The sequence below is a fragment of the Drosophila arizonae genome, chromosome 5 (assembly GCF_054131065.1).
Source record: "Drosophila arizonae isolate 15081-1271.41 chromosome 5, UAZ_ARI_1.0, whole genome shotgun sequence".
Taxonomy (NCBI): domain Eukaryota; kingdom Metazoa; phylum Arthropoda; class Insecta; order Diptera; family Drosophilidae; genus Drosophila; species Drosophila arizonae.
In genome coordinates, this window is record NC_142925.1 from 19,419,253 (window position 1) to 19,446,988 (window position 27,736).

Here is a 27,736-nt window from a genome sequence, read left to right on the forward strand (position 1 = left end):
GGCAGCTCACTTGCTCGCATTCATTGTTTGTCTGTTTTTCAAAGGCTAATGAATTGAAGGTACATTGTAGATGATTTTCTCTCAGCTCAAATATAAATTATTTAAAGTAGATTAATAATATTGCTCTATATATCACCTACTTGCTAAACTATTTACTTGAACCCAATATACATACATCTATATACGCTTACTGCCAATGCACAATGAACAAGCCCCAAGATATATTATCCGATTAGCTTACAAGCACTGAGTCACGTACAGCAGCGCCCTCTCCCACCCGCCCCTAAATTCTAACCAACTCCTGCTGGCAGCATAGACAGCCCCATTCCATTAACACTTGCATCGATTTAAGCTGATTTTCAATGTGAGCTGAGAGACAAGCGAATGAGTAGCAGCAGAGGAGGGCTCAGGAGCTGGAGAGCTAGCTGAGAATCGTGTAGCTAAGAGCACATACTGAGCTGAGTAAAGTTTGCCAAACGCTTCACAAATTTATTTATAAAGTGATTTGCATAGTGCGATACAAGATGACAAGCGACCGAGAGCAGGCAGGAGCTGAGGCAGCTGTTTGCATTCAGAAACTAAGGAACTGAGCGAAAAAAAAAACAGTACAAAAAAATACAAAAAATAGCGCAAACAACTTGCAATAAAGCTGATATATATAGAGAGATAGATCTACATATAGATAGATGTATATGTATTATATATATATTTAAACTCTTATATATAGACAAGTGCTGAAATCTCCTGCTCCTGCTCCTGCTCCTGCCCGCGCGCGTTGCACGTTTTGTTGTGTTGTATTTTGTCTTCTTCTTTGCGGCATTTGCTTCGATTCGGTGTCAAGCGAGCTGCAGATCTATGGCAGCTGCTTTTGTGAAATGCTCCACGTGGCCGTGCCACAGGGCCAGAGGGCCACGGGGGCGCATGGAATAAAGTCATAAAATTGAATTGGTAATTTTTTGTGTTAAAAGCAGAAATTAAAATAAATTGAATTGCTGCTAAGACGCGAAGATGCGGCAAATAGCAAAGCTAAAGGCGCACAAAATGAAAATACAAAAGCAAAAGACAACAACAGCGAAAAAAAGAATGAGAAGAGTAGAAGAAGAAGGAAAACAAAATACCAGAACCCAAAGGCAAACGCGCAGAAAATGCAAATGAGTCGCATCGGCTATGAACTAAGGGATTGGGCGATGGGCGATGGGCGCTGGGCTGTGGGCGTGGCTAGGAAGGCCTGGAATTGTGCACAGGTTCTTGGTGTTGGTCCACGAAATGAAAACAAAATAAAATGCTCAACCAACTGGGCAAAGAAAGTAAAAATCTAGTCAAGGCATAAATGCATTGTTGTTGTCACTGTCCTCGTTATACCCTGTAAACGAAGGCAAGAAGAATACTCCACTGAGCCGTAATGTATGTTAGGGATAAGGATGGCTATAATAAATAAATTAAAAAAAAAAAAAATAAAATTGAGATAGTCAAATACAATTATTTAAATTAAAATTAAAATTTATAAAATATATTAAAATTATTTTCGAACTGCATAAGTGTTTGTTATTTATAAAAAATTAATTTTAAACAGCATAGATATTATTTTTTGTTTAAATTGTAGTTATCAGCCTTATTTTATATTTAAAAAAAAAAAATAATAATAATAATAAAATATTATTAGTCATTATAGTATTATTAACAGAATAAAAACAATATATTTCAATATACAAATTCATAATTTTATTTTTAATTCACAATTTTAATACAAATAATATATTTTCAGTATAAAGTAAAGAGTAACTGTCAGTCGATCAGTGCTTTATGTGGAATGCTTGCTGATTTTTTTTTTTTTTTCTTCTTCTTCTTCTTTTGTTTTGTTTTATGGTTGCCATCAAGCTCGTCCCGTTTGTCGCTGCTGCTGCTGCTCCTGTTGTTGTTGCTGTTTTCATACCCTGAACCCATTGAAAATGGGAAATCAGGGTATAATGGTTTTGTTAAAAGTATGTAACAGGCAGAAGGAGGCGTGGCAGACCCCACAAAGTATATATATTCTTGATCAGGGCGACGAGCTGAGTCGATTTGGCCCTGTCCGTCTGTCTGTCCGTCCGTCCGTCCGTCCGTCCGTCCGTCCGTCCGTCCGTCCGTCCGTCCGTATGTATGAACGCGTCGATTTCAGAAGATATAAGAGCTAGAGACTTCAAATTTTTTTTAAAATGTCCGTAATTACAGCGCGCATATCAAGTTTATCATTAAAAATCGATAACCCATCCCGATCTTTTTTTATCGATAAAAAACCTTATCGAAAAGCAGTTATAAAATTATATCTTCTACACCCTTATTGCTAGAGTCTCCAAATTTTTAATGTATGCTTATATGCAATTTATACAATTTCGATTTTTGTTAAAATTTACCCCCACCCTTAAATTCACCCCCTCACCATCACTTTTGTAAAAAGCGTATTTCAAATACTAGAGACTTGGGCTTTGGAATATACACACATATTCACCATATGATTACGCTCTAAAAGTTTCATTAAGATCGTATGTCTACAAAAGAAATTATTTAACAAATAAATTCTCATAATATTGCCCACACTGCAGCGCAGCCCAAGCGCAGTCGCTGCTTACTGCGCAGTTAGCAGAGCGCAGGCTTATGCGTGCGTGTGGATGCATGTGTATGTATGTGTGCATAAAAGAAGTGCAGAATGATTAGAATATCAGCTTGGAGGGTTCAGGGTATCTCCTAGTCGAGCAGTCTCGACTGGAGCTTTCTTACTTGCTTTGTAATAGGATTACTGCATAAATTAAAGTATTTGCCGTGGCATCATCAAATAAGATTTGCAACGCCGCGCTGGCATCTTGGCCCCCCAGTTCTCAGCGCTCAGCTCCCAGCTCCGGCTACCAATTCCCTATTCCGCCCACCTCGCTGGCCGCTCTAACGAGCTACAATGCGCGAACATCAAAAATCGCAAGGATAAGTGCGGCAGCGGCCAAAAAGAAAAAACAAAAACAAAAAACAAAAAAAAAACACGAATAACAAAACAGCACACAATATAAATAAATATACGAAAGGGGATGAGGGGTGTAGGGCATAGCGGCAGGCACATGCCAAGTGGTTGGGAGACACGTAAAAGTAAAGTTTATTGCATAATTTTAGGCGGCTTAGTTAAAGTGTAATGTAAACACAAGTGCGGGGCAAGGCGAGGGCCAAAGTGAAAACAGAGCAAGAAAAAAATTAAAGAAAGATAAAGAAACAGAGTAAGAGCAAGTAGAAGGCAGAGCGGCAGAGCGAGGCAGATAGCCAAAGATGAGACAATAAAGGTGCAGATTATATGAAAATATGTCAGTAAAGTTTTCGTTTTGGGGCATAAAACGAGATTTACAAGCCCTGAGAAAGTAGCTGACGGCACAGAAAATCGTTATTAAAAGTGAATTATAATCGTGCTCATCTATAAGCAAATGGCATTGAATGCCTTGGAATTGAATTGAATTAATGAACGGCCAAACAGTTGAACAACATTTTTGTTAGGTTAGGCTGGGCATCGAGCATGCGTCTATAAATAACATAAAATGTTTTATTTATAATCCCGAGAGATGCCTGATGTTTACTTTGAGCCTTTGACAATTGGTTGTGGCTGAAGATGTACTACATTTTGTTGAGTTTTTGCAGGAGTTGTTAAGTAAGGGAAGTGAAAGTAGAAGGAAAAGAGTTAAATGATCTCTTTTATAGAACTTTTTGTAAAAGTCTATAATAAAGTTAGGCTATGGGTAAAATAATTTTTAGATTTTTATATAATTTTGAAAACTAAAGTGAGTCATGACAAATTATTAAATAAAGTATTTTATTCTAGTACAAAATATAAAAGGCTATTCAAGTACTTTTGCCTCACAACATCTATTTAAAGATCTCATACAAACATTTTGCATAGAAATGTTGGCCATTGAGTATTTTCATTTTATTTTTTAGCAGTACTCTGTTTGAGTTATTCCTCACTCAGCTCAGCTAATCTTTAAAGAAAATCTACCACTACTTTATATACAGGTACACCCAACTATCCACATTTAAATTGCATATTTCATCACAGAATTCAATCTTCATTTTTTTCTGCTCTCTTTTCAATTGCCACAGCTACTATGTCAATATCAATTTGAATATAAACATTTGCCGACTGGCTCGCCGCATTTTCTATTTATGCTAGGCGTATACTTAATGTTTACTCTATACACACACACACGCAAATACAAACTGACCCACACACTGCCACTCCCAGGGCAAATACCCAATGCTCATTTAATATGCAGCTACACAAGAATGCCAAAGTCTCCGTTTAGCCAGTCGATTTTGGAATCGCGCTTTTGTTGTCGAAACTAAAATATTCGCCGAGCGTATCTCTCGCTGCCAGCTTTCATAAACCAAAACTTCCGCTCAGCCTCAGGAAATGCCAAACGCAGCAGGGGATACGACAGCAGCAACAACAACAAACAGCAGCACAAACAACAACAACAACATTCAGCAGACAAGCAACGAAAAATCACTTCAAAAATTTGAAACTAAACACACAAAAACCGCAAATTTCATTTTGATAAAATTTTAATTTGGCCAAAAGCACGCAAAACTGAGCTGGACTGAGCGACTGAAGGAACTGATGGGAAGCCTCCACTGGCTTTCGCTGTATAGAGATGGGTGTGTGTGTGTGAGTGTGTTTGTGTGTGTCTGTGCCGACCCCAACGCGCCTCAATAATTCAAAGATGTTAAGCCGCAAATTGGCGCTGGCGTTGGCAGCGTTGACGTTAGGCATTGGCATTGGCATCGGCATCGGCGTCGGCATCAGGAGCCCGACAGCTGGGGCCACACGCAGACAGGATACACATCCGCTGGGGGTTACACTCTACACACACACACAAGCACACACACACACGCATATATATACTTGTACAGCAGTGTAGGCTGACACGCACGCATTAAACTCTATTGGGTGCTAATGTTTTTCAGCCCAGCCCTCAGCTTTCCAGCTTCCCATATCAGAGGGCAAAAATTTTCATAAATTCAGCAATGAGCCTGTCGACATACACTCTCTCTCACACACACACACACACAGAGACGTACTCGCCTGCATGTGTAATAAAAATACGCTAAAATGTTTGTGCCACATACACAAACACGTTGCTTATTGCCTACTTCGGGGCGCGTGATGCAGCCTGCCCCTTCGGGATGTGGGCAGACGTCGGCACTGCTGGGAAGGTCGTGGCAATGTTGTTCATTTGTGGCGGCTTCCGTTAGACGGTAATGCGATTGTTGTTGTTGCTGCTGTCGTTGTTGCCGTTGCGGATGCTGATGCTTCAGCAATTTTAAAGAACATACTTTAAAAATTGAGAGATTAAGCGAATGCCATATTCGCTAGGCTCTAAGATATATCTTACGCAGAAAAGGTTTTGAATAACCATATTTTATTATTAACAAAAAATATATATATTTAAATATACGTGTAGGCAGCTACTATTTATTTATTTATTTTATTTTATTTATTTTTTTTTTTTTCTCAATAAACCCGATGTAAATTTAGTATAAGCAAAATAAGTCAAGTTTGGTATTAAAGTATAGGAATTTATATATAAAAAAAAAATTGAAAGTTGAAAGTAAAAATTAAGAGTTGATTTTTATAATCAAATTAATAAGTAATAATTACTTTTTAATTATTATTATATAATATTAATAATTAAATTTTTTTTTTTTTAACACAAAAATATGTATTTTCTCAATTTTGTCTATAAAAATAATAATCGTTAGCAATTCAAATTAATACTATAAATTGTATTGATGAAAAAAGGTCAAAATAATAATATTAAATTAACTTTATGCATTTTTGTCTTCATATTCTTATTATTAATTATTGATTTTTTTTTTTTTTTTTCATTTTTTATTTTGATTTCCGTGCTTTTAAATTTTCCTATAACTCTTTAAGCAAAAGAAAAACAAATAAATAAATAAGTAAATAAAATATAAAAATAATATAAATTCATATATTTTTTGTATTTTCTAATAAATATATTAAAATCCTTTCAGCTTGTTTTCGACATCTAAACCATCAGTGATTCCAATTATCAGCGATTTGCCAACGCTTTTTTCACAACATATTCAATGTTTAGCAACACCTGTTTCACTTTCACATGCGCTAATCTGCTGGAATACATTGTAATTTGGGGGCTTCTTTAAATGCTGCGGGAGCAGCTTCCTTCCTCTTAGCCCGCCCTGGTTCTGAAAATCCATTTGGGGTATATGCTTATGCGAGGCGCTTATCGGCGCTGCCAGTAAACAGACAGAGGACTGCCATAAAAATTTGCATTTGACTAATGCCACACAGCGAGACAGACACAGACACAGTCACAGTGCGAGGGGCGACATTATCCGATAAGCGAGCTCCGCTGTTGCACCCCTTTCCGATACGCCTTAACCCTTACACAGTCACACCAACAACAACAACTACTACAACATTAGCAAGAAGAGCAACGAAATGAAGAAGCATCACAGCTACAACAATGGATGGAAAGGACATGCCAATGCGTTTGCCGATTTCTTGAGCGCGATACGTGCAAGGATTTTTTCGCTAGCACAGTTATGTGCAAGCCCTGCCCACGCCAGCTCATTCCATGGGCACCCCCATGCGCCTTATCAGCGCTGCCTCCCACATATAACTATATACATATATATATATATATGTATGTGTGCATGTATATGTATGTGTATATATATATGTATATGTATCTGTAGTTAGGGCGATTCTGGCGACGCTTTTACGCTATTTCCTATTAAGCTATTTGTTGCCAGCTCTCTTTTCGCTCACTCTATTGCGCTCTCTATGCCTCGCTCTCCCTCTTCCTCATTGTCTCTTATACGTTTTGTTGTACGCTTGCCAAAATCGTGTATGGAAGTTGCATAGCAAAAGATACTACTAAAAGCTTAACCCTCGACAAGCGCAGACACACACACATACACTCACACACACACACATACACACACACACACTTGTGTCTCGTTTATCGATTTTCATCGCATTTGGCCCCTTGTGCCACTGTCTGCTGCTGCACCCTGTGCCACACTCCAGGCATGTGTGTGTGTGAGTGTGTGTGAGTATGTGTGGATTTTTGACATGCCAACGCATTTTAAATTTGCATTTTTTGGCACCGACACTGGCAAAATTTTTAGCTAAAAGCGACTCTTCGCATATTGCACATGAACTGTGCGAGTGTATAATATATACATATATATATGTATTATATATATAATATAAAACTATCAAAATATGCCGATACGCGATCTTTTAATGCCTCAAAAGGTTAAGCAAAACAAAGAGAAAATTAGTTTAAAGAGCGAAAGTGATTTGCAATAAAAAGTAGATATAAAGATTTAAAGTAAAATCTCCAGGTTCTTAAAATTGAAGACAAAGTCCAGACTGCCTAAATTAATTAAATTCTCATGAAAATAACCTGGCCAACCAGGCGTATTGCTCCTAAGAAATGTCTCCTGTGTTATAATTTTCTATAGATTTTATATATTATTTATTTTCGTATTTTATTATTATTTATTGATTTATGTATAATTAATTATTATTTGTTTTCATTTTAATTATTATTAGATTATTTATAATTATTTATTTAGTGATGTATGTAAAGTAAATTATTTTAATTATTTTGTTGAAAAAAAAAAAAACATGATTATTAATTTTGTTTAAGTTTAAGCTGTCTTAAATTTAGCAAAACAGAATTCGGAAAATATTTTATCATATCAATAAAAAAAGGAAACCATTTTTTTTTTTTTTTTTAATTTAAGTAAATATCACAAATCATAAAGGAAACCTGTTTAATATAATTAAAAGTCTTTTACTATATAATTACTATTATAAAGTAAAAAAACTCATATATATTATATATATTATTATTATTATTTTCTTTATATATGCTTATAGATTTTTTTTATTATATTAAGCTTCCTTAAGAGTTAGCAAAAAAAAAAAAAAAAAAAAAAAAACAATTTTTTCAATTTAAATAAATAAAAGAAGCAAACAGTTTAATATAATTTAAACACTCGTTCGACATTTACTACAAAATTTAATTCATACTAAAAAATTAAATTCATTTCTCTATTTTTACATTTTTAAATGAAATTATTTCCGATTCAAGTAACAAAATGCTAAGTCTTTGCCTTCACAGCCCTCACAGTAACTTAAGTTTTTGTTTTATTAAATTTATGAGCACACACACACACACACACTCCCTCGCATAATGCTACCTAAAAGCTGCCTACAATAAGTCACTGTCATAAGCTGGCCCTATGTGTGTGTGTGTGTGTGTGTGTAAAAAGAACCGCAAGTGGCAGCCACAGTGATTTCGAAGATAACTTTTGTGAATTTTATCGTGATTTATTAATGCTGCTACATTTGACCAAGTAGATTCGCAAATTGCCCAACACTTTTAGCAGACCTTTGCCAACACTTTCTTGCTTTCGGCTTGGGTTTGACTTGGGCAGCAAACGCTTCTGGAATATATGCATAAATATTAATTAAATTCTGTTAACATTTGCCCACCAGGAAATCACACCCCTGGCGCACATTTCAAAACTGGTCTCATTAAGTCTAGCCACGCCTACAATTAAAAGCAGCCCCCAGCCAGCTAGCCCACCCCGCAAGACTAAGAGAAAACTTGACGCTGAAATTATTATAAGCGCTTATAATAGATTATGTCAAAAACTCGGACTCGCGCACAACTTTGCCAGCGAAAAGTCAAGCGGGGCATAGAAAACGAAAAACGAGCGAAAACGAAAAAGCAAAAAAACAAATAAAAGGAAAATGAAGAAAATTGTTTAAAATTAATTTGAAAACATAAAATGCTTGCAGCAATGGAACATGGAACTCGAAGCTATGAGCTTGGAGCCTCGGCTCTTATGTACTAGAGACTGGATATTACAACAACAACAACAACGACAACAAAACGGGAATTCCATTCTCATTTGTTGTGTGTCACGGACAGCGTTCAGTTTGAAACAGTTCGACAAATTTGTTGGCCAGCCCAAAAATGTTTGGCCATAAGTTTGCTTTGGCTTTGGCTGCTCTCCTTATTAGTGACTGGCAAATGGCAGCCGAGCGTTGCATAATGAAGACTTGAAGACTTTTGCGGTTATGCTTGAATTCAATTCTCAAATATTTCATGCAATTTTCATGCAATTTTCTTAGGGAAACTTTATGTTATATTCCACCAGTTGAACTGAAATGCGTGAGTGAATTCATGATTTGGCTTGAACACAATAGCTTTAAGCCACTTTCGTTCGCTAAGCCTATTTTTCATTAATCTAATTAAGCCACGTAGTCGATAAGCCTTATGGCCAGGGCCAATCTAATGAAATTATGCCTCAGCAGCCACACACAAATACGCACACACACACACACGCACACAGGCACACACACATACATATATACACTCGACCACTCAGCAGTGCGCAGGCATGCATTGTTTGACCTCCTGTCTTAATATTATTGATTTAGCGTATTAGGTTCAATTAGCTGCTGAGGAATTTTGATGGCATCATCAAAATGGCAAATCATTAACAACATTTCAAAGTGAAAGCGTTTGTAACGAAGCAAATATGCAATTATGAATGTCTATAAATAAAATTGCCAAAGCATTTAAATTTTATTAAATATCCGAGTATTTGTTCAAATGGAAGCCTGAAGCTGTTTTTATTTGATGTTTTGCTATTTTTTCAGACTGCGACTTTATAATTGTTTGACTTTATAATTGTTTGCTATTTATATAATATATAAAATATTCTAGAAAACTTCATTGAAATGATTTTTTGCATCTACTCTTAAATGTCTTATACTGTCTATTTTTTTTTTATATAAAGCTTAAGCTTAAGCTGTATTAGCTTAAATAAAATTCTATAAATTCAACATTTAGGAGGCAAAAGCTTAAAGCGGTCTATGCTTCGAATTAAATTCTTTTATTTACGAATTTTTTTATTTTATTTATAAGTATTCCATCAGACGATGAAAGGACCAAGTAAATGATTTATTATTAGCACTATAAAATAATATGTATATATAGTATTATCTAATTATTGAGCTCTGACTTATTCAGCATTCCGTAAAAAATAAATATATTTTATTTTTCAATACTCCTTTATTTTAATGAACTTTTTACTGTATTATTTTGAATTTTATTTCGAATAAAATTTAAAAAGAATTATAGACAGAATTCCTTATGATCGTAAACAGAAGTAGAAATCATATTTTAAATTAGATATTTAACATTATAATATTTCGGATAGTATTTAAAATAAATAATATAATTGATTACAATTTTTAAAATTAATTATATAAAAAATATATACATATATATCAATAAAATAAAAGATCAACCTTCAATGCTTCCAGCTACATTTTAAGAAGTTTAGAGCATTCATTTAAATTGAAAAAATAACTGTAAAATATAATGAAATTTTACATCAAAAAATTTTGAATTTATTTCCTAAGAAATCATATTCATTCAAAATATAAACAATAACTGAATATTACATTGTTAACTCAAAATGAAAGGTCAGCTAAATGTAATGTTGAATAAATAAAAAATACAACCTTTTTTTTAAGAAGAAGAAGAAGAAGAAGAATAAAATGACAAACAAAAGCAACGTCAGAGCAGGCAAATGTCCCTGGGACGCCTAAAAAGAATGCCACAGTTGAGTTGAGAGAGCCAACAGGAAAGTGCGATAAATAAAGCACAGGAGCTGCGAGAGGCAGAGACCAGGAGCCTGAGTAGATGATGGCTCAGGCGACATTTGCATTCAAATTCTGTTAGCGTGCGCGTTGGCCAAGAAGTGCACACTAAATGCTCGCAGCCGGCCGAAAGTATGCTTTCAATTGTGCGCAATTTAGTACAAGGCGCACAACAACAGCGACTGTGCGTGCGTGTGTGTGTGCGTGTGTCTGCCTATTGTGTGAATGCTGTTGCCGTGCAAGCGCTTGACTAGGTGCGAACAAACGTGCGAAAGCGTCTAAAAACAAGCAACACGAAGTGCCTGAAACACGCGTCGCTTTAGTCCCATTGCCCGCTCTTCATACCCTCTACACAGACAAGTGCAATTAAACTGGGCATGATGTGGGTATGTGATGGTATGTAAGAGACGAGAGGCAGCATGAGGAAAACCATACAAATGTATGCTAAACTAAATTTATATTCTGGTTTATTTATCAATTGTATATAATTAAACTAAATATTAAAATATTTTATATATTAAAAAATTATATTTAAATGTTTTGTTTTTTTTTAGATATAATAAAATCATAGGCAAATATATATATATTTAAAAATAAATGAATAAATAGATAGATCGATGTCTTAAAATAAATTATATATATTGTATATCTAATACGGTTTCTTATATATTAAACAGTCGTCGACTAGACCTCGTACCGAACGGTTGTGTTATCGCAGAGTTCAGTTCACAGCTTATCAGTTTTTCAAGCGCCTATCTTCTATTTTTGCACTAATTCTTTGTCTTTCAATATACACAGAAGCATATAAGCATAAAGTAAGTCAAATACACAGTTATGCCCAACGGGCATTATAGCCAAGGGGCGAATCGCTTTGCAATGCTAAGCGATAGCCCCAAAACCAAAAGAAAAAAACCGACACCACTTGCAGAAGCTTTCCCAGAACTCCCAACTCCTAATTTACCAAATCCAAAATTCATTATTATGTCAGCCACCGACACTAAAAACCCTATCTCCACATACTCCTGTTTCGCCGTTGAACGTGCAATTAAACTCATCAGCAAAAACATATTAAAAATTAACGAAATGCGTGACGGAAATCTTCTACTATTCGTAGAGAACGCAACAGTAGCTGAAAAATTCATTGCTTCCAAAGAGCTCCATGGTATTTGCCAAATATCTTGTGAATATCACAAAAATCTTAATTACTGTAAAGGAACAGTATATGCCCCATTCCTTAACAACGTCACAAATGATGAAATACTCAAAGAACTTAAATCTCAAGGAGTTGTCGATGTATATAAATACACCAAACTCATAGATGGCAAAACCATCCCGTCTGGCGTAGTGCAGCTCACCTTCAACTTGTATAATCTTCCCCCAAAAATGCAAATTTCATGGCACGTTGTAAAGGTCAAACAATATATACCTAACCCAATGCGATGCAAAAATTGCCAAATTATTGGCCACACAGCAAAGTATTGCAAAGCAACAGCGGCTTGCGACCCATGTGGTCTACCAGTTCACAAACCTACTCAGTGCACGCGCACTTTCTGCGTGAATTGTAATGGAGAGCATGCAGCTAGCAGCAAAGACTGTCCAAAATTTAAAGAAGCGCAAGAAATAATCAAAATAAAAACCACAGACAAATGCACCATGTACGAAGCCAAAACGAAATATTACAAACAACGCACACAGACACCGACAAATACGAAAAAAACATTTTCAGAAATAGCCGCTAAATTAACACCGCAAAAAGAAAACGAGACAAAAATCTTACCATCCACCTCCAATAAAGAAAATAATTCTAAAGACAAATCAAAAACTAGAAGCACACCCGAAAACCCCTTTGACTTCACAAACACAAAATATACAAAAGAAACGCCGGAACATAGCATAAGCAAACCAAATAAACAAACACTCAACACAACGAAACGCTCAAATCACAAAGACAAGATTATCTCAAGCGACTCAGAAACAGACATAGACATCACTTACTTAAGAAATAAATACAAGACGAACAACCAAAATCACCCAACGCTCTCTGATACGGATAGTATCATAGAGGACGTTGAGTTATAATAAAACCTCTCAAAGCTCTCAAAGCTCGCTCTCTCTCTCGGTCTCTGCGAAAGCCTATAATGATTTACTGCATTAAAGCGCAACTTCGCTAAACCGAGAGGGAGAACGTGCAAGAGAGAGATTATAAAACTAACACAAAAATCAAAACAAAACGGATTAACACAAAGCATAACATAATGACTCTAAAAATATTACAATGGAACATAAATGGATATAAGCACAATTACAATAATCTCTCTCTCTTAATAAAAAACCAAAACCCACATATCATAGCTCTACAAGAAACCCATTTGACCGATCCCAGCTCAAAAATTCCCATACCAAACCAATTCTCGTTTTATCAGAAAAATGATACTAATCCATCGGCTCCTAAAGCCAACAGAGGAGTAGCTTTCCTAATATCAAAAAATATACAACACAGAATAGTAGATCACCGGTCTAACATTTTAGCAATATGTGCCGAAATTCAAGCTAAATTACCATTTGTAATTATTAATATTTACCTTTCTCCTACGGACAAGTTCACAGAACAAGACCTTCATAACCTGACAGACAGTTTTAATAAGCCAGTATTACTGCTAGGTGACTTTAACTCCTGGCATTCTCTTTGGGGATCACCCTCAAACAACCCAAGAGGTAAAACTATTGCAAATTTTGTTCTCAACAGTAATCTAATAGCTCTAAACAAAGGAGACCCCACACACTACTCCACTCATAACACATTCACACACGTTGACCTAGCCTTCTGTACGCCACCAGTTAACCTTAACGCCACCTGGGCTATAGATAAAGATCTATACGGAAGCGACCACTACCCAATATACATACAAATCTTTCCCACAGCAAATACAAAATTCTATAAAACACATAGATATAAACTTCACTCAGCGAACTGGGAATTATTCCAGGAAAATATAGACGAACTAATACCAGGACTAACTATAACACACAATACTAATCAAACAGCCGCTAAATTCCTCAAAATAGTGAAGACATCTGCTAATAAATCAATACCCACATCCAATCCCAACAGAAAGAAAAATAATCACATATACTGGTGGAACCCAGAACTTGAAAAATTAAAAAAAGAAAAAATAAAATGTTTAAATAATTTAAGAAAACACCTAAGCACAGAAAACATGCTAATCTACAAAAAAGCGAACGCAAAGTTTAAATATACGGCCAAAATAGCCCAAAGAATAAGCTTTGCTAAATTTACAGAAGATATAAGCCCTAACACAACAACTAAAGTACTCTGGGACAAAGTTCACAAGCTCTCGGGGATACATAAAATTACTCACATTCATTCCATACAAACAGAAACAGGAAACTCATGCGATCCGGAAAAAATAACCGAAGCATTCTGCAAAACCTGGTCAAATTATTCAGACAACTCAAATTTCTCACACACCTTCAATAATAAAAAACAACAGCACATAGCCCAAACAACCATCACATACACTCCAAGAAATAGAGCTAAAATCATTGAAAAACCTATAACACTTTTAGAATTGCAATCCTGCCTAGATACCCTTAAAGGATCTACTCCCGGACAGGACAATATCACTTATCAAATAATTAAAAAGCTTCCCTCATCTGCAATAAACAAACTCTTAGAGCTTTATAATATAATACTTGACACCAGCAATATCCCTCAACAATGGAAAATTGCAACAATAATACCTATAAACAAACCAAATAAACCAAAGCACTTACTCAACAGTTACCGTCCAATATCACTGCTCCCTTGTATTTCCAAAATCCAAGAAAAAATCATATCAAAAAGAATTATGTGGATGCTCAACCAAGAGAACCTCCTATCACCTAACCAATATGCATACAAACAAAACAGGTCGACCATGGACCCCTTACTTATAATAGATAACTTTATTTGTAATAGCTTAGCCACAAAAAACCACATATCGGTGCTCTCAATCGATATGGAAAAAGCTTTTGACAGGGTGGGAGCTCATTGCATCATACAGCAACTATATGATTGGAAATTTGGTCCAAAAATTGTCAATTACATTCGTAGCTACCTAAACAACCGTAAAATACGAGTTAAAGCCAATAACACATTATCTAATGTAATGGGCTTAAAAAACGGCATCCCACAAGGTTCTCCACTTTCAGTCACACTTTTTCTCATCGCTTTTAATAAATTAAATCACTTGATAAACCAAAATTCATTTTTCAAACACACTATGTACGCAGACGACCTTTGCCTCTTTTTCAATCCAAGCCCCGGCTATAACACGCAAATAAATAATTTATTTTCTAAAATTCATCACTGGTGCAATATCACAGGAACAAAAATATCAGCGGAAAAGTCCATGCACCTTCATATCTGTAAGAAACATAATTGCTCTAACATAGATATTACAATAAACAATGTTAACATACCAAAAACACAACACCTCAAAATTCTAGGTTTAACATTCGACAGTAAATATAATTGGAATGAACATATCAAAGCTTTGACAAACTCACTAAATAATAGATTGAATATAATTAAATGTTTAAGTAATAATAAGCTAAAATGCAATACCTCATCTTTAATTAATATAAGTAAATCAATAATACTCGCCAAGATTGATTACGGACTTGTAATATATGGAAAAACAAACAAAACAAATCTCGCAAAAATTTCCACCCCCTACCATTCCTCCATCCGACTATCATTAGGCGCCTTCCGTACCACTCCAATAAATAACATGCTGGCAGAAACAGGACTCCCTGATTTAGTCACTAGATTCCACTGGAGCATTGGACGACATATTAAAAACATCACAAATACACATGGTTCCTCTTTACAAAACACACTCCTCAAGCAGCTGAAACGGAAAAGAGCAATCAAAAAGCCATCAAGCCTAGAAATGATTATCAAAGAAGCTGCAGCTCTTAACATATTTTTGTCATCGGAACGCAAATACAAAGAAAAATTCCCACCTTGGACAAGAAACAGTACCGCCATACTGTTAGAGCTCACGGAATTTAAAAAAGACAATACACCAGACGAAGTCTACAGAAAAAGTTTCGACAAAATCAGAAACGAATACAAGGCATGGACTTTTCTCTACACGGATGCTTCTAAACTAAATCACATAATTGCCTTCAGTGTTGTTACTGAAGACAATAAAATATTAAAATCAGCAGTCACTCCCTGGCACTCTTCAATTTATACAGCGGAAGCGGAAGCGATCCTCTGTGCGGTAGAATTCACGCAAAAAGACAAAAAAACTAAATTTGTTATCTGCACCGACTCGCTCTCCACCTTACTAGCCGTAAAAAACCCAAACACCTATCAACCCACAATTACAAAAATTCGGGACAAACTTAACTCAAATCAAAAAAGAATCAAACTACTCTGGACCCCTGGACATGTCAAGATTAAAGGAAATGAGCTGGCAGACACAGCAGCTAAAATGGCCACACGTTCTCCGTTGCTTCTACACAACATCAACAACAAAAAAGATATCAATAAATTGATTAACGTCAGAACCAAAGAAGTACTCAAAACAATCTGGAACGACTACTCACACTTCTACAAAACGATCAACCCTGCAAGAGAAACCACATATTTTCCAACTAAAATAGATAGGAAACACGCAATAAAATACACAAGATTCAGACTAGGACACACAAAACTAACTCACGAATATATTTTCAACAAAACACCTGCTCCTATTTGCCCTTTTTGCAATAGCGACACCCTAACAACAAAACACCTACAACTCCATTGCCAACACGTAATCAATATCTGCAAATCCCTTAATTCTCCCACACTCAATATCCTCATCTCCAAACCCAACAAATCAAACATAGGAAATTTTATAAAAATAATCAAAAAACTTAATATAGACCTATAATATATAAAATGTAAATAATGTATATAGAATGTAAATAATGTATATATATATATAAAGCAAATAATGTATATAATGTAAAAAATGCCTGAAGGCCTTTGTCGCTCTGGCTTAAAGAAATTGTTACTTAGAATTAATTTTTTGGTAACAATAAATAAATAAATAAATAAATATATTAAAATTTATTTTAAATTCATTTTTTTTAGCTTTAATAAAATCTTATTAAAATTTAATTTAATACATTTAATTATCATAGGAAAAATAAACTATTTAATATGTTTCCCCACTCTCTTATTCTTCTAACCTTTTTAGTACATTATTTACTTTTTATAAGCTATATCAAATCATATGAAGTAAAGGACAACAGGTATGTAGTATTAAAATCTTAACATTATTAAAATACTTTATTACAATTTCATTCCAAATATGAAAAGATTTCAGATGCTAAAAAATATACAAACCAAAATATATTTGGAAAATATTTACAATAAATTCTTTAATGAATTTCTGTTATCTCTTTTTTTTTTCCTCCTCTATGTTTCTCGAGATTTTTTCACCAATTTTAAGTAAATCGGCTAATTTGAGTGATATAAATTACAAATTATGTTTTTTTTTTTTTTTTTTTTTTTTCTCTTCTTTTTCTCGATATTCCAAGAATATTCATATATTGCCAAATTTCAAACAAAGATTGTTTACGTAAAAATCTAAAATAACTTTTATTTTAGTAATTTTCGCATTCCCCAAACTCAAAACTATTTACAGGATATTCACCAGTCTAGCAAAGCTGACACTTGATACGTTTGGTTCACTCTGCTGCTCTGCCGACGACGACGCCGACGTGGACTGCGACTGTGATTACGATTATTATGATTATTGTTTACAACAGCCAAGCAGGCAGCTGGGCGCTCGAGTATAAAAAGCAAATGCAAAAATAAAAACAACACGAACCAAAGCAAATAAACATAATAAAAGTTCATAAAATAAAAATGGCAACCCTAGCGCGTCGCGACGTTGAGCAGCAGCCCTACTCCCAGTTGGGGAAACCCAACAACAATGCGACACGGTGCGCGCTAGTTTTATGCGCCACATAAACATTTCGCACCTGCACTGCCCGCCCGCCCCACCTTCACAGTCTCTGGCTGCGCTCTCGCACCTTTGCGTTTCGCTTTTTGTTGCCTGCTTTTTGGCGCGCATTTTATTGCTTGTCCTTACACGCCACCATTTGCGTATACCCTGTAGAGGCGCCCCTGCACCGGGTGACATGCATTAAATCATGTAATAACTTTCATTTTTATAAATATTGTGGATTTAATGATATGCAAAGATATATATAAAGATATAACAAATATAATCATTTAATTTCACATATACTAAAAATGTATATATTTTTTAATTTTAATTTTTTTAATATAAATAAATGAGTACACATTTTAATTTAATTTAGAAAAACCAATTAATTTTTTCTCAGTAATGCCTTTTTTTAATTCATTTTATTTTTATTATTTTATTTTTTCAAATGCGTAAATTTTATTATATAGTAAACGATATTATTTTCTTAATCTTTAAATTTTTTTGGTTTTAAAAACCATTTAAAATTTAAACTTTTTAATTTTTGTTGAACGTATTTGAGAGCTTAAACAAATTATTGTTTATTTATTATTTTTACGCTTTATATATAATATTTTGCTTAAGGCAAAACAATTTTTTATATTTTTAAATTATTTAAGGGTTTATTAGAGAGTATACAAATATTTAGTGAAATTGATTAAACATTAAATTAATTAAAAAAGAAATAAACAGATATAACCAAAAATACAAATAATTTTTTTTTTTATTATTTTATTTATTTTTTAATTTATTAACTCGACGTTACTGCTTTTAAGTGTTATCTGAACATCTAGCATAAATACATTTGCTGCTGTTACTGGGCCCTAAACAATAAACTCAAGAGTGAAAACATTTGCGAAATAGAAATTCCAGCTCCACCAACCTGTTTCAATGTGTTGTTGTTCTTTTGAGCCAGTTCGGCGTCCACCGTGTTGAATTTGCTTTCGTTACGGCAAAAATGAAAGTAGCAGCCGCCAAGTGGGCAGCACTTTTTATTTTATTTATTTTTGATTTATTTTTGGTTTACCAGTAAGCAATCAGCTGTTGCTATTGTTACTAGTAAACTTATTTTTCTTATATTTTTTGGCAATTATTTTGAATTGGCAACGCTGCAGCTGCAGGCGAAACAGCTCCAAATCTTTGCTTGGTCAGGCAACACTGGATATCCTAACAGCTATTTAACACTTTTTTTGTTGTTGCTTCTGTTGCTGTTATTGCTGCTGTTGACAATTTTGGTGGGCAGCAACGTTTTATTTTTTTTTTTAGAACTTCGCGAACGTCGCGTAAAGGAAACGGAAACCGGAAATTGCGCGCACAACAAGCAGTAGCAGCAGCGGCGACAGTTGTTGTTGTTGTTGTTTGGCGTTTCAGTTGTTGCTGTTCGCTATTTACTCACAATTGAAACCGCAAACTCCCGTTGAGCTCTTCAGAGTTTATGCGTATTTAAATATGCTTGAAATGCAATTTATTTTGATTTTTAAATAATACACACGCACACAGTGACACTGGCGCACTCACACACACACACACAGACACACACGGGCACAGAAGTAAACAAGACGGAAGAAGGACAGAGTAAGAGAGAGCGAGAGCGACAGAGACAGAGACAGAGCAACTGAAACGAGCGCGGGCAATTAATTATGTTTGCCTTGTTGTGCCGCGTGTTTATTGTGCATATTTAACATGTCAAGCGTCGAACTTTTTAATGAGTTTTTCGCGCGCGGCGCCAAATATTGCAACGCTCAGCTCGTCAGCTTAAATATTATACTTTGATTTCTGCTGCTTCTTTGTCGCGAATTTAATTTAGAGCTGGCACGCGGAAATGATTCGCCAAAAAATTGCAACGCTTGAAACGCGCTTACGATATTACTCCGATTTTCGCGTAAGAATTTAACGTATCAATTCGAATCGCACACGACACACGTCCGATGCTAACGACAAACGCTCGCAAACTAACGTACCAACAGGACGGAACGGATGGTAGCTAACGAAACATAATGCTGCCTAGCATAACAACGAATGTGCTGTTTCCAGTGAGCGTAAGCACTTTCCTTAGTTCCTTTTCATTTCCAATTGGTTCGCTCTCGCAAGTCGTGCTCACGTTCGCGCGCTCTCTCTCTCTCTCTCTCTCTCTGCTGAGGTCTCTGTGTTTCGTTTTGCCAGCTGGCGCACTCTTTGCATTTCGTCTGCTATTAGCCGGTTTTTGTTTTTGTTTTCGTTCATGCACGCCTTTGTCGGCATTTGCAGAGACGTCTGACTCTGCCGCTGCCGGCGTCGCTGCTGCTGCCGACTGCAACTGCATTGATAATAAATTAGAGATCAACGTCGACTGAGGCCCGTTTGTAGGTGTGCAAAAGGTAAATTTAATGGAAGTGTTTGTTTTGCTTTTTTGCTTCGCATTCAATGCGTTTACAGTAGCTGCTGCCTGCGTTGGCTTAGCTGACCCTACGACAAGTACACACCTGTTGTGCAGGTGAGTTTGGCGTAATATGCACTAGGGGAGTAATACAGCCAGCTATTTTGATTTTCCTGCCCACTTTGAATCTGTTTACAAATATTGATGTTGATCTATAAGTAAAACTAAATATATACAGTAATGTTTGTATGTAAATATATATCATGTACATGAATGTGTATATGTATATGTATGCATATACTCTTTCTTAATACTCACATTCATTTGGTGCCGTTAAATTCAATTGTGAAACCATTAAGACCCGCACTCTATTAACTAACTATCTGTTATCCACATTTTAAATCACTTTATATGCATACACACAGACACACACACACATACATATATGTATATCCTATTTATAGACACTTTTGTCTCCATCGTCACTTGCTCAATTAGCTGCTGAATTGTTTTTCACACTAGCTGCAAAAGTAAAACAAACTCCATGCCCGACTGAGAGTGTGGAACATTAATCATGGAAAACACCCTTCGAATTTTAAATAAATAATTGTTAGTTCTCTGTTTGCAGATGCCAAAAAGAAGAAGAAGAAGTAGAGGAAGAATGCTCAGCGTGGGCTTTGAAACGCATTTCTGTCGCGCCTAAACATCATTAAAAATAAAACCCAATTAACGGTTTCGAGTGCCAGCAACAACAAAAGAAGAGAAAGGGAGAGAGCAGGAGGAGTCATTCCTCATGTACATGCTTCCAAAAATAGTTTGGCAAAAATATGTGAAAAATGAGCGGAGCGAGGAGAGTGGAATGGGACAAAAATGTCATTGGCATTGCACACACACCAGCACACGCAGAATCACACACACACACACACACAGTTGTCGAGTTGTTAGTGTTGCTGTTGCGGTCGCATTGTTTTTGGCTTGGTTTGAGTTTGGGTGGTTGGATTTCTCTGCCAGGGGTAGCTGCGCTGCATCTGCTTGACAATCCATAAGCAATTGTTGTTGCTTTCGTTTTCGTCTATTTTTTTCTTTTGTGTGTAATATTGTAGCTCACGTTAATCCGCCGGCTAAAGCAAATGCAACCCTGAAGGGACAACGCGGACTTAAGAGCTCTAGCTTTAATGGGTTGCAGGCGATGAGCTAGCACAATTTGTTAGACCAAAGGGCGATACTGCTGGATGCTGGAGACTGATGAGCTGAGCTCAATGGAAATTGAATTGGCTGATTAAAAGTGCTGCGAATAAATTGTTGCGTTTTGTTTATGTTTTTGCAAACTCTCAACTGAGGTTGACCCTTCGCCCCATTCAAGCAGCAAAAGCGCAACTAATGCTGCTTTGATTCGTGTGTGGCATTCATGTGTGTGTGTGAGTGCATTCATGCGTTAAGTGTGTGAGAAATATTGTAGCCGCATTTAAGGTGCCAGTGACACAAGTGGCTTGGCAAAAGTCTGATTCGAAAAGGAATGCATTGCACATTTCGAAATTAGCTGACAACACTGCGCAAGCTAAGAGCACGTGCTTTCACTCTCTTAAATATTCGGTCCACTGTTGGCACTCTCTGCGCAGCCTTCCAGTGAGTGCGGGCAGTAAAGAGAAAGCTCTGCGCGCTCTCTTGCTAGTCAAGCGTCGGCGGCGTCGTCGGCATCGGCAGCGGCAACAACAAAGCAAAACATAAGCCAAGGACGCTAAGCAAGTTAAATTTGAAAAACTGAAGAAGAAGAATTTATGCACAACATTTGAAGCATTACAAAATATATGCAACAACAACAACAACAACAACGACAACGAGAGAAGAACAACAACTAAACACAAATCACGCAAATATAATTTATTATTTTACGCCTTATCCTTGAGCCGCAGCCAAGGCGATGTGTTTGTCTTTGCCTCTGCCCAGCTGCCTTGCCCCCACTCCAGGCCCGCTCACTCTCTCACGCTTACGCCCCATCTCTCTCCCGCTCACTGTCACTCACCATGTCGCCTCTTGTTTCTTTGCTTTAGCTGCTGCTTGGCAAAATTCTATGCTTAACGCCATTTTTGTGTGCGAGACACGATGACGACAAATTTTCAACGTGCAACCTGACACTGAGCTGAGATTTTCGAAATTCCTTGCCTTCACTGCCAGCCAACCAGCCAGCCAGCCAGCCAGCCGGGCGAATCCATGTCTCTAACTCTTCTTCTTGTCTCTCGGCTCCATGATTGCTGCATGCATGCAAAACTGCTTCACGACTGGGAGTCGACTGTTGAAAGGATTAGATCCAGGCTCATGTGGGTGTGTGTGTGTGTACCACTCCCTCTCCCTCCCCCACACACACACGCACACACTCTGTCTCGCTCTGTCTGATTGCATGCCAGACAGTGGAGCGCGTGGGCGTTTTTCGACGGGGTGGCAACTACGTAAAAAGTATTTGCACAACTCTCAAGTGGGTCAAATGATTAGGCGGCATGATGAAGTGCCTTTGCCACTTGAGCCGGCACACCCACCCATGCGAGTGCAAGGGAGACGGAGCGATGCCACCAAAGACAGCGTCGAACGCCCATCCAAAAATAAACAGTTTAATGTTTTGAATGAGCAATTGAATTTGATTATGCACGAATGTGTGTAAGTGTAAGTGTGTGTGTGTGTGTATGGCAGCCAGAAGGATGCCTCGACTGCTGCAGCTGCTGGAAGAGAAACAAACTGCGTGCAGCTCTTGGCAATGGTTAAGCAAATGCACTTCGCTGCTGACGGGGAGAGGGGGTGGAGGGCAGACGGAGGAGGAGGAGTGGCAGGTTTACAGGCACTGCACTAAATGTGATAAAAGAGCTTACGTGACATTAGATAGCACCTTACGTGGGATTACGTTGCACGTGATTACGTTGAAAATTGACAAACATATTACGTAGTTAACAACCGTTAGAGAGAGGATTAGATACCACGCAAGCTTTGATTAGTAAATAGTCGCATTTAGCTACGATACTTGAGAGTGAGCGGTAAAAAAGAGAGAGAAAGTGAGAGAGAGAGAGAGAGAAAGAGAGAAAGAGAGAAAGAGGAAGAATACATTTATTACGCTATTCCGTTTATCGTAAGATAAAATACTAAAATAATTTTTTTTTAAAGTTGATCAACTATACATAAAATTACTAAGTCAAAGTTTGATATTTTAAAAATACGAATGAATTTATTTTATTATAATCATATACATACATATATAATACTTTAAATTAATATGTAAAATATATATATTATATTTAAATTATCTTTCATATCAATATACATAACTTTTATTTTATTATATTGTATAATTATATTAAAATAAAATATTTTAGGAATATATTTTATAATATTTATTTAGAGCTTTCTTAAGATTTTATAATGTTTTATAACCAATGATCTAATTTATAACATATATTGTATATATCTAATATTTAACATGTCTATATGTGATGTAAGATTATTAAATGTTTTATAACCATTGTTCTAATTAATAAGCTACATATATCTAATATTTAACATGTCTATATATTAATATATTATATAATATATATGTCCATAACACTCCCATAACACTTTCCAAAACTCAAACATAATTGATATACTTAAATCATACTCATGTCCTGTCTTATCTTGCCCATAAATGAAGCAAGGAAAATAATAATGCAAATCGAATAGAGTCCCAAACTTATCATCATACACAACCTTTACAATGAGCTATGAATAGTTTTTGCGTCATGCTTACCTGCTGAAACGATGCACGTGAAAATATAAACAGTTATTGTCGTACCTAACTTATGAGTCCCTGGCCCAAATATTTCAACTTTCATTACATGCTGTAGGTCCAAGCAGGCCAACAACAATGGCCTCGGCAATAGCAACAGCAACAGCAACAGCAAGAGGAAATTGCTACTTAAATTCAAAGCCAATCTCTGGCAAAATGTTGCCAAAAAAAATGGAAAAAGAGAAAGAGAAAGAAGAGAACCCAAGCCAACAAGATAAAAGCCGAGCACAAAAACCCAGCCCAACCACAAAACAAAGGCACACAAAATATGGCTGGCAACATGTCTGTCCGTTCGTCCCGCCGTCTGTCTGTCTGTCTCACAACAACAACACGAGCAGGAGCAGCAGCAGCAGCAGCAGGAGCCGAAGCAAGAGCAAGCCCAACCAAACGGCGTCGACATTTAACGTTTTAAATCTGATTATTCCACAACAACTGTCAATAATGCAAACTGTTTAACCCCCCTCCCCCCCTGGCCAACTCCTCTCTGTTCATGGCACACACCACTTAAACCTCAGATGAGCTAAGCCCGCCCCATAAATGAGCGGCTGCCTATCCTACCTATACAGCAATTGTGAGAATGCTGATGCTCTCTGTCCCTCTCTCTCGCTCTCCCTGTCCCGCGCTCCTCTGGTTGCATGTAAAACCGCAAACGACGCGAGAAAATTGTCACCAGTCAAAAAACAAAAAATGAAAAAAAAAAAAAAATGAAATAGAGAGCGCAGAGAATAAGGCAGAAAAAGAGGCAGGCGAAATGTGTAAATCAAAAAAATAATTGCAACTGATAACAACATCAATAACAATAAGCCGAAACGAAAGTAGAGACCCAACCCGAAATTCCCTGAGAGGTATTCGTGTCCTCGGCTGAGCAACGTGCCGAATTACACACACATAACAATAAAGGATAAACGATAAAGGATACAGGATAAAGCGCAAAATAGCGGCACCGAGCAATTGAATGTCCACTAAGATACCCTGTAATATTTCAATAAATTAGTTATGTATGATAAATATGAATATATTAAAATTAATGAAATATTTAAGCATATTCGAAAAAAAGTTGTTGTTTTTTTTTATTAATAAAAACATGTTAAATAAAGTATATATTTTTCTAATTAAATATTTTAATAATTTTTTCAATAATTTTTAATAATAATATTTTTCAATAATTTTTAACAAACAATTTTTAAATAATTTTTCTGTTTATTAGATATAAATTTCTTATTTTTGTATATAGGAAGGGAAATAAACAATTGCACTTTTTAAATATTTAAATTTATTAATCTTTACATTTTTAGGATCAACTCTTTATTTATTTATTTATTCATCCATTTATTAATATATATATTTTTTTTATTTAAACTAAAACTAACCCGGTAACAATTTAGATATATATGTATATATCTTTTTTTTCGTATATAGAATTAATTATTAATTAATAAATAAAAATTATACAATTCAATTAAAGACTAAATGATAATTTATATACGTTTACATTTTACATTAAATGAAAATCTATTTTGACTATTTAAAATAATTAAAACTGACTAACTGATTCTATAAATTTTTCATTTAATATAGAATTACTATAAATATAACTATAAATTGCTAGCAAGATTTCTTTATAAATACATTTCAATTTTATTGTGAATATATATATATATATATTTGCCAAAATAATAACAGATTTAATTACATTATTTATTTCAAAAATCAATCCAAATTACTGTCATTTGGCAGCAAGGGCTATTGATCTATACCGAACCTCATATCGAGCCTCATCCTCATCCAGCATTGACTATATTTCGAGCTCTTAAACATATCTGGCTGGCTTTCAACTATAATTGCCGCACACTTCAAACTACTTGCAACCCTTGTCTCGCCAGGGTAGCAGGGAGTCAAGGAGGCGTCGCAAGGCGCTGTCAAAATAGAAACCAGCTACAAATTTTCGACGTCGAGACGGAGTCAGAGTTGGCAGTTCCGCTCTGGCTAATTTATGGGCTGCTCTCTTAAAGTTTTGTTACATTTTTGTGCCATAAATCTTTTCAACACCGCACACACATCCCTCCATAATGCACTTCAGTTGAGTGGAGTTCACTTCAACACTCGGTTGGCCGCCTTTATTTACTTCATATTAATATGAAGTTCATTGTGTCAAGTTGGCAGCGCCGATTTCTTATCACTTTTTCCGTATTTCCTTTTCTCTCTTTTTTTTGCTTTTTAATTTTTAGCTGAAGCGCAGGACACGTCTGCAGCGTTAGCCTGGCTTAACCGTGGTCGGTGAGGGGAGGGGTGGGGAGGCGAGTGGGAACAAGCTTATCTTTTGGCTGCCTGGCATTTACATTCAACGCTTGACAGCTTCTTTGTAGGCGGCTTTACACTGCGGGTGTGGCACTTGCCGCATTGTGTTGCGAGCATTTTCCTTTGAATCTCGCACATTTTTTTTTATTTTTGTAGCAGTTTTTCCTTTAAAGCTCTTTAAAGATAAATAGCACTATAATTAGACAAAAACATTAATGTCGCATTATTCTATTCTCAGTGTTGTTAATCTAAGCCACGTTACGTAAATATATTACGAAAATTGTGACGCACTGAAACGTTAGAATATATAAATTTTAAATGTGACTCGCTTTTGTTATTAGAGCAATTGCTGAATTTAAATTTTATTAATTTTTCAGATATTTCTTTGCTAGTAAAATACAAAAGACATGAACAAACATGTAATCTTGCAGGAGTGTTACTGACATTTACTTAAACTATACTTTCAACCACTTTAAAATTTGCATTCCCAATAAACTTTTATCAGAATCACATCGCCAATTGAACATAGAATATTCAACACAATTTTCGTTTCTTCATTTAATCTACTACTCAAAAATTCTTTAATTCATTTAAAGTCGTATGCAATTAAAAAGATAAATAATAAGTTTTACTATATTATATATTAAAGATTTTTGACAATATTTTAAAAATTTAGTATACCAAATTTAAAACTATTTTCAATTTGAATCATTTTTAATGTCTCATGTTATAAACATGATAGATAAATATATTGACTTGGCATGCAGAATGCTGACTTGACTGATAGAATTCAAGATATACATGTATATTATTTGGATTATAGTATCACACCCCTAGAGGGGTATAGATGATTATCCGTAGTAGGCAAAAATCCACAGTCTGTTAAAATTATATATATCTATCTATATTATATCTAGTTAGACTTCTTTTGAGCTCAGCATTTTTTTCAAAAAATCATAGAAACATTTCTTGTTTTCCCCAAAACCGTGATGTAAATATTTTTTCCTTAAAAAATTGTTGTGAATTTTGAATCAGAAGAATAATATAATAATAAATATCTATTTATATCATACAATTGCAGTGCAGTTTTTTCAAGTAGTAAGAAAAATAAAAATGAGTACAAATCAAAATTGAGTGCAATATTTGTCTCGTTTTTCTTTGGATGTATTTATGCAGATGTGTAATACATACAGTAGGATTCGATTATAACGGCACTCAAGGGACCATCGTTATAACCGTACAGACACTATAAGCGGAGTCGTTAAATCCGATTCTACAGGATATAATAATTTAATTTGGAAGCACACAGGTATCATAATACTAAATCCTATTTTACGCTTCAAAAATTAAAAATTTAATGATTACAAATAGAACAAACACAAATCCGTCAATAAAGGTATCTCGCAGTTAGGTCAAGTACTTACCACACTCATATGTGTATTACCAAATTTTTTATTGCCCAACAAAATTGTTCC

General features: G+C 35.5%; 1 protein-coding gene across 2 annotated transcripts in view; it reads right to left on the bottom strand.

The window, feature by feature from the left end:
• tei (irregular chiasm C-roughest protein teiresias) overlaps positions 1 to 19,766 on the bottom strand; it is a 217,414-nt gene extending 197,648 nt beyond the window's left edge. For both annotated transcript variants that reach the window (XM_089470931.1, XM_089470929.1), the window contains exon 1: positions 18,683 to 19,766. The gene's annotated coding sequence lies outside the window, so the exon portion shown is untranslated. The remainder of the gene's footprint in view (positions 1 to 18,682) is intronic.
• Positions 19,767 to 27,736: the final 7,970 nt, after the last annotated feature.